The sequence below is a fragment of the Mustela nigripes genome, chromosome 4, assembly GCF_022355385.1.
Source record: "Mustela nigripes isolate SB6536 chromosome 4, MUSNIG.SB6536, whole genome shotgun sequence".
Lineage (NCBI taxonomy): Eukaryota > Metazoa > Chordata > Mammalia > Carnivora > Mustelidae > Mustela > Mustela nigripes.
Genome location: NC_081560.1, coordinates 16,765,331 through 16,771,566, shown reverse-complemented (window position 1 = coordinate 16,771,566; position 6,236 = coordinate 16,765,331). Strand labels below are relative to the sequence as shown.

Below are 6,236 nucleotides of genomic sequence, written 5' to 3'. Positions count from 1 at the left end.
ATGATACATTACAAACATGCTCTAGTGCTTTTTCATTATGCTAAGTGAGGGAAACCAGGCATGAAAGAGTGTCTGGTGTATGATTCCCTTTCTATAAAATTCTAGAAAACGTAATTTAATCAATAGTGACAAGAGTGGGTCAGCAGCTGCCTGGGGCCAGGAGCAAAAGAAGTGGGCTGCAAATGGGCACAAAGAACCTATTAAGAGTAATGGAAATACTATGTTGTGGCTAGGCTTCTGCAGACATATACATCTGTCAAAACTTATCACATTGGTATTTTATTTAAATGAAGGTAGTTTATTGTATTTAAGTTACAGTTCAATGAAGTTGATTAAAAATGAAATTTTAATATAGGCAAAATAAGTAATGCTATATATCACAAATATAATTATCAACATGTATCTTTAAATGTTGACAAAGGAAAATGGAATGATCAAGTCAACACACCCTAAAGGCATTTGCAAAAAACTCTGTACCAATTCTCAATTTTAAAACATACATAGCAAATGCCTGATAAAGAGCATCTAAAACTAATATTCAGCAATAGTCTCCATAGTGGCACACTACACACATTTCCTCTCAAATCAGGGACATGACCAGCTATCATCCCTTAAGTAAATAATCAAGTATATCTACTGAAAATGAAGAACTGGAGAAAAAAACAAAAGGAAGTGACAAAAGCAAATCCAGCAACAACAATAACAAAATTTACAGCTTTCAAAATAATTGGATGCTAGACAAAAGTGTAAAAACCAATTTTAATATGTTAGTAATAACCAGTTAAAAAGAAAATGGAAGATAAATCCCATTCATCATTGATAATTGTAGCTCAAAGCATAAAAATACCAGGGAGCAGCCTTAAAAATGAAATGCAGAACCCATAAAGAAAATTACTAAACATAACAGAAAGACATAAAAGTAATCTCTGAAAACTCTATAGATATTCCAAGATTTTAGATAAGGAATAAGTAAACCTCCACAAGTTAATTAATAATTTTAATTCAATGCCAATTAAAAGCTCCTTTGGTGCCATAAAAGGGCTCGTAACTGAATCTAGAAGATAAGTGGCTTATACCACCCAAGAAGAAAATCCTGAAAATAAAGCATTTTTCACACCACACAGGAAAATCATGCAACTACAATCATTAGAACCATGTAGTACAAAAACTGAATAGATCATCCAAAACAAACCCTGGTCTATATTAGAACTTAATATACAATAAATGTGACATCAAAATAAATTAAAAGGCCAAATGGAGCTAGAACAGCAGTTAGGTATTTTTAAATGATTTAGAGTTAGGTAAAAATCCCATGTTAAACACTAAGAAAATTTACAAATGGATTAGGCAGTAAAGGTTTAAAAAAAAAAACCCTAAAGCATAAAAAATCATAAGACAGTGTAGGTGAGTATCTAATTTCTATAAGGAGAGTACTAAGTATAAAAGCAATAGAAAAAGGGGCACCTGAGTGGCTCAGTGGGTTAAAGCCTCTGCCTTTAGCTCAGGTCATGATCCCAGGGTCCTGGGATGGAGCCCCACATCCGGGTCTCTGCTCAGCAGGGAGCCTGCTTCCTCCTCTCTCTGCCTGACTCTCTGCCTACCTGTGATCTCTGTCTGTCAAATAAATAAACAAAATCTTAAAAAAAAAAAAATAGAAAAAGGTTAACTAAGAAATGGGTATATGTTTGGATACCTAGTTTTAAATTATTCTTTTATTTCTTAAATTGCAAAAACAACACAGGCTCATAACACATTTTTAAAAGTAGCACAATTAAACAAGGCAGAATGTATCCTTTGCTCCACCCCCATACCAATTCAGCATACCTCCCAGAACTAAAAAATACGTATATCTTCCTAAATTTTTTCAACATTACACTAATATTTTTAATGTGAATAAGCAATTCATTTTTTAAAAGCTTTTTATTTTAAGATTTTATTTATTTATCAGAGAGAGAGGGAGAGAGAGAGAGAGCACAGGCAGGCAGAGGGGCAGCAGAGGCAGAGGGAGAAGCAGGCTCCCTGCCGAGCAAGGAGCCCGACGTGGGACTCTATCCCAGGACACTGGGATCATGACCTGAGCCGAAGGCAGCCATCTAACCAACTGAACCACCCAGGCGTCCCAACATTTTTTCAAAGATTTTTATTCTGAAATAATTATAGATTTCTAGGAAGCTATTAAGAAATGTACAGGGAGGGCCTGTGTATGCATAATACAGTCACCCCCAATACAGATGACCTCTTGCAAAACTGTAGTACAGGGTCAAAACCAGGAAATTGAGATTGGTACTGAGCACAGAGATTACTCATACCTCACCAGTGGTATACATGCACTTGTATGCGCAGTTCTAGACAATTATAGCCCACGTGTAGATCTGCTTAGCCACCATCAAAATCAGGAAATTTAAATATTACCACAGGCTGCTTCTGTGGTAAAACCCTATCCATGCCTTCCTCCCCTCATCCTTAACCTCTGGTGACCACTGATCCATTATCCATTTTCTACTTAGAATAATTCAGCAAAGTTTTACAAGAGGATCTCAGCACTAATGATTCTTTTGAGACTAACTTTTTTTCACTCAGCATAATTTCCTGGATGTTCATCTAAGTTACTGCATATATCAGTGATTACTTATTATTGCTAACCGGTATTCCTGATATGAATGAACCAAAGTTGGTTTGACCATTCAATCATCGTAAGAAACCTGGGTAGTTTACTGCAATTGCACTCCTGGGTATTTACCCCAAAGATACAGATGTAGTGAAAAGAAGGGCCATCTGTACCCCAATGTTTATAGCAGCAATGGCCATGGTCGCCAAACTGTGGAAAGAACCAAGATGCCCTTCAACAGACGAATGGATAAGGAAGATGTGGTCCATATACACTATGGAGTATTATGCCTTTATCAGAAAGGATGAATACCCAACTTTTGTGGCAACATGGATGGGACTGGAAGAGATTATGCTGAGTGAAATAAGTCAAGCATAGAGAGCCAATTATCATATGATTTCACTTATTTGTGGAGCAGAGCAAATACCATGGAGGACATGGGGAGATGGAGAGGAGAAGGGAGTTGAGGGAAATTGGAAGGGAAGGTGAACCATGAGAGACTATGGACACTGAAAAACAACCTGAAGGTTTTGAAGGGGCAGGGGGTGGGAGGTTGGGGGAACCAGGTGGTGGTATTGGGGAGGGCACGTATTGCATGGAGCACTGGGTGTGGTGCAAAAACAATGAATATGCTGAAAAGAAGTAAAAAAAAAAAAAAAACAGAAAAGAAAAGAAATCTGGGTAGTTTAAAGTTCTCAAAGATTAAGAGCAAAGTTTCTGTGAACATCCATGCTCAGGTTTCTGGGTGAAAATAAGTCTTTATTTCTCTGGGATAAATTCCTGAGTACAACTGGTGGGCCATAAGGCAGTGAGCAAAAAGAAAGCTATACACAAATACGTTAATGTAATATGACTCCAAATATACGTGTGTGTGTGTGTGTGTGTGTGTGTGTATATATATTTTTTTTTTCTTTTTTTAAAGAAAATTTGGGGGAGGAGCAAAGGGAGAGAGAGAGAAAGAATCCTAAGCAGGCTCCACGCCCAGCATGGAGCCCCACTGAGGGCTTGATCTCACAACCCTGAGATTATCACATGAGCCAAAATCAGGAGTCCAATGATTAACGAACTGAACCACCTAGGTGTTCCTCCAAAAATATTTTTAAAGTGTATTTCTGTATAGAAAAACAAACTGTTGAAAAATGTAATATGTACAAAATATGTACAAAAAATAATAATTGGCAAATAAAATATGTTAAAATTTGAATCATTTTTCCTTTTTCTACTCCTCTGTCTTGTCAGCCTTTTCTACATTAAACATGTACCCATTTTATAATCAGAGAAGTATTCATTAATAAAATGTCAAACAATTTTAGTCAGAGGCCTAATTTTCCTAACCTAGATTATGGGCTGATGTGGCAGTGGCCTACTTAGAAGTCCATCTGGGACCTGGTTGTGTGGGAGCAGGAGAGTCTCATTCCATCAATTAGTGGAAATATTTTTTCCTCATGTATAGTTTCAGGAATGAATTGTCCAATTAAAACTGAAAAGAAAGATTAGAATGAATAACAATAAAAAAAAGCACTAATATTAAGATTTTCCCAGTTAGAAAGTAATGGCCCCTCTTAAGGTATTTAGGGCCTATATTCTTTTGATCTGTGTCCAGAATGAGTCCCTGTGTATGTTGCACTGCTAGAGAGAGCTAGAAATAAGTTAAGGCATACCCAAAGCCACACTTGTCCGCTAACTGGAAATTGAGTCATTCAAAGATTGGTAGCCTGTTCTATAAATGTCCTATAACTGCCAGAGAGGTACAATGGCCTCACAGTTTAAAAAAAAAAAAAATTCATATGCAAATTATACCATGATGAAACCTTACAGCACATTTCAAAGTATTAAAAGTTCAAGCCTCATTAACATCATAACTGCACTCAATAATTACTTAGCTTAGCAATTAAAACAAACTTCAGACCATATCAAATTGTTGTCTTTGAATATAGATCAGATTGACCATCAGGACACTTTTTGCATTTGAAAATAGGGGCCATTAGTAGTTAAGCTCGTCCAATAAACATACACTGGATCTGCCTGAGCAAACTGGGTTTCATGATTGACTGACTGCTCTATGGTGTGATGAAACTCGCATGTGGCCACATTCCAAAAAGGGTTCAACATCCTATAAAACTTGGGTTTACATGAAGTTAATAAATAATTATTATTAATTTTTAAAATATTTCATAGTTAATCTTTAAATATTTTATAATTATAAAATAAATATATCATTAATTTTTTAAGATTTTAATTATTAAGAAGAAATTCTTAACAATGATATAGTACTTCATTACCATATAAACATCACTGTGTAGATAGTTTTTTTTTTACTCTAATAAGTATTCATAAGTATCCAAAAATGCTATGATTTTGAACTGAAAACTTTGGGTCTAGGGCACACACATGAAGCTGAGCAAGCATACCCATGTTAAGTTTAAGGCAGTTTAAAAAGAGCTGTTTAGGAGCACGTGGGTAGCTTAGTGGGTTACGCCTCTGCCATCAGCTCAGGTCGTGATCTCAGTGTCCTTGGATTCAGCCCCGCATCAGGTTCTCTACTCAGCGGGGAGCCTGCTTCCCCCTCTCTCTCTGCCTGCCTCTCTGCCTATTTGTGATCTCTATAAATAAATAAATAATTTTTAAAAAAGATATCTATTTAGTGCTCCCTTCTGGAGCACACTACTAAAAAAAATTACACAATACAGAAAAGATTAGTGTGGCCCCCACACAAGGATGACATGCAAAAAGATATCCATTTAGAAATGGTTCCTGTGTCATTCTTCTTGGGTGATTTACCCTTTAGGGACCTTCACCATGTTTTTCTTCCAACATTCAAATCTATCACCAGACCCTGAAGTTACTCTAAACTCCAAAATACTGCATTCCAGTACTGTCTGTCATACACATGCATACTCCGGCCCCTTACTTCCTCAGACCCTCTCCTTCTGCCTTCAAGGTTTTGAGCACCACTTTCCTTCAAATCATTAGTTCCTCTCGATTTTCCATCCATCTGTGAGCCCTCCAGTATATATGCTGGGTGGGGTAGTTAACGCTAGCTACTATGCTGGATAATTCCAGCAGCTCAGTGACTTGATACAACAGAAGGTCCTTTCTTGCTCGCTCAACAGCCAATGCAGTTTGGACAGTTCCTTTTGGCAGAAACTCTAGGATTCAGAGGCCTTGTGTGCTAAATATATGACCTCTGATATCTTCCAGAAGGAGGAAGCGGAAAGCCAAAGCTTTGATGGAGACATTTTTAAGGGTCAGAACAAAAGTGGATTTATATCACTTGCACTCAAGCTTCCTTGGCCAGACCGGAGACATAGGACCCTCACTTCAAGCGAGGCCAGGAAATGTAGGCTTCCCATGTGTTCAGGAAGAGGAAATGAGACTGGTGAGCATCGCGTAAAATGTCTGTCACTATATAACTTTAACATTACATACAGTGAACTCTCCCACTATTTGTCTTTCTCCTGCAACTATTCAGAACATATTTTGGGAAAGGACATGATTCAGCCTACATCCTCAAGAGTATAGGAACTCAGGCCAAGTGTGTGAGTGGCCCTATCTCACCAAACTGTGAACAGACTTGCAAAGCTGTACACGCAAGCAGACAATTGACAAGCACAGGCAAACTCACTAG

At 37.4% G+C, this 6,236-nt stretch overlaps 1 non-coding gene across 1 annotated transcript; it reads left to right on the top strand.

The window, feature by feature from the left end:
- The first annotated feature begins 5,252 nt into the window (after positions 1-5,252).
- LOC132017056 (U6 spliceosomal RNA) lies at positions 5,253-5,361 on the top strand. Its single transcript, XR_009404136.1, has one exon. It is a non-coding gene; the product is annotated as a U6 spliceosomal RNA (small nuclear RNA).
- The last annotated feature ends 875 nt before the right edge of the window (positions 5,362-6,236 follow it).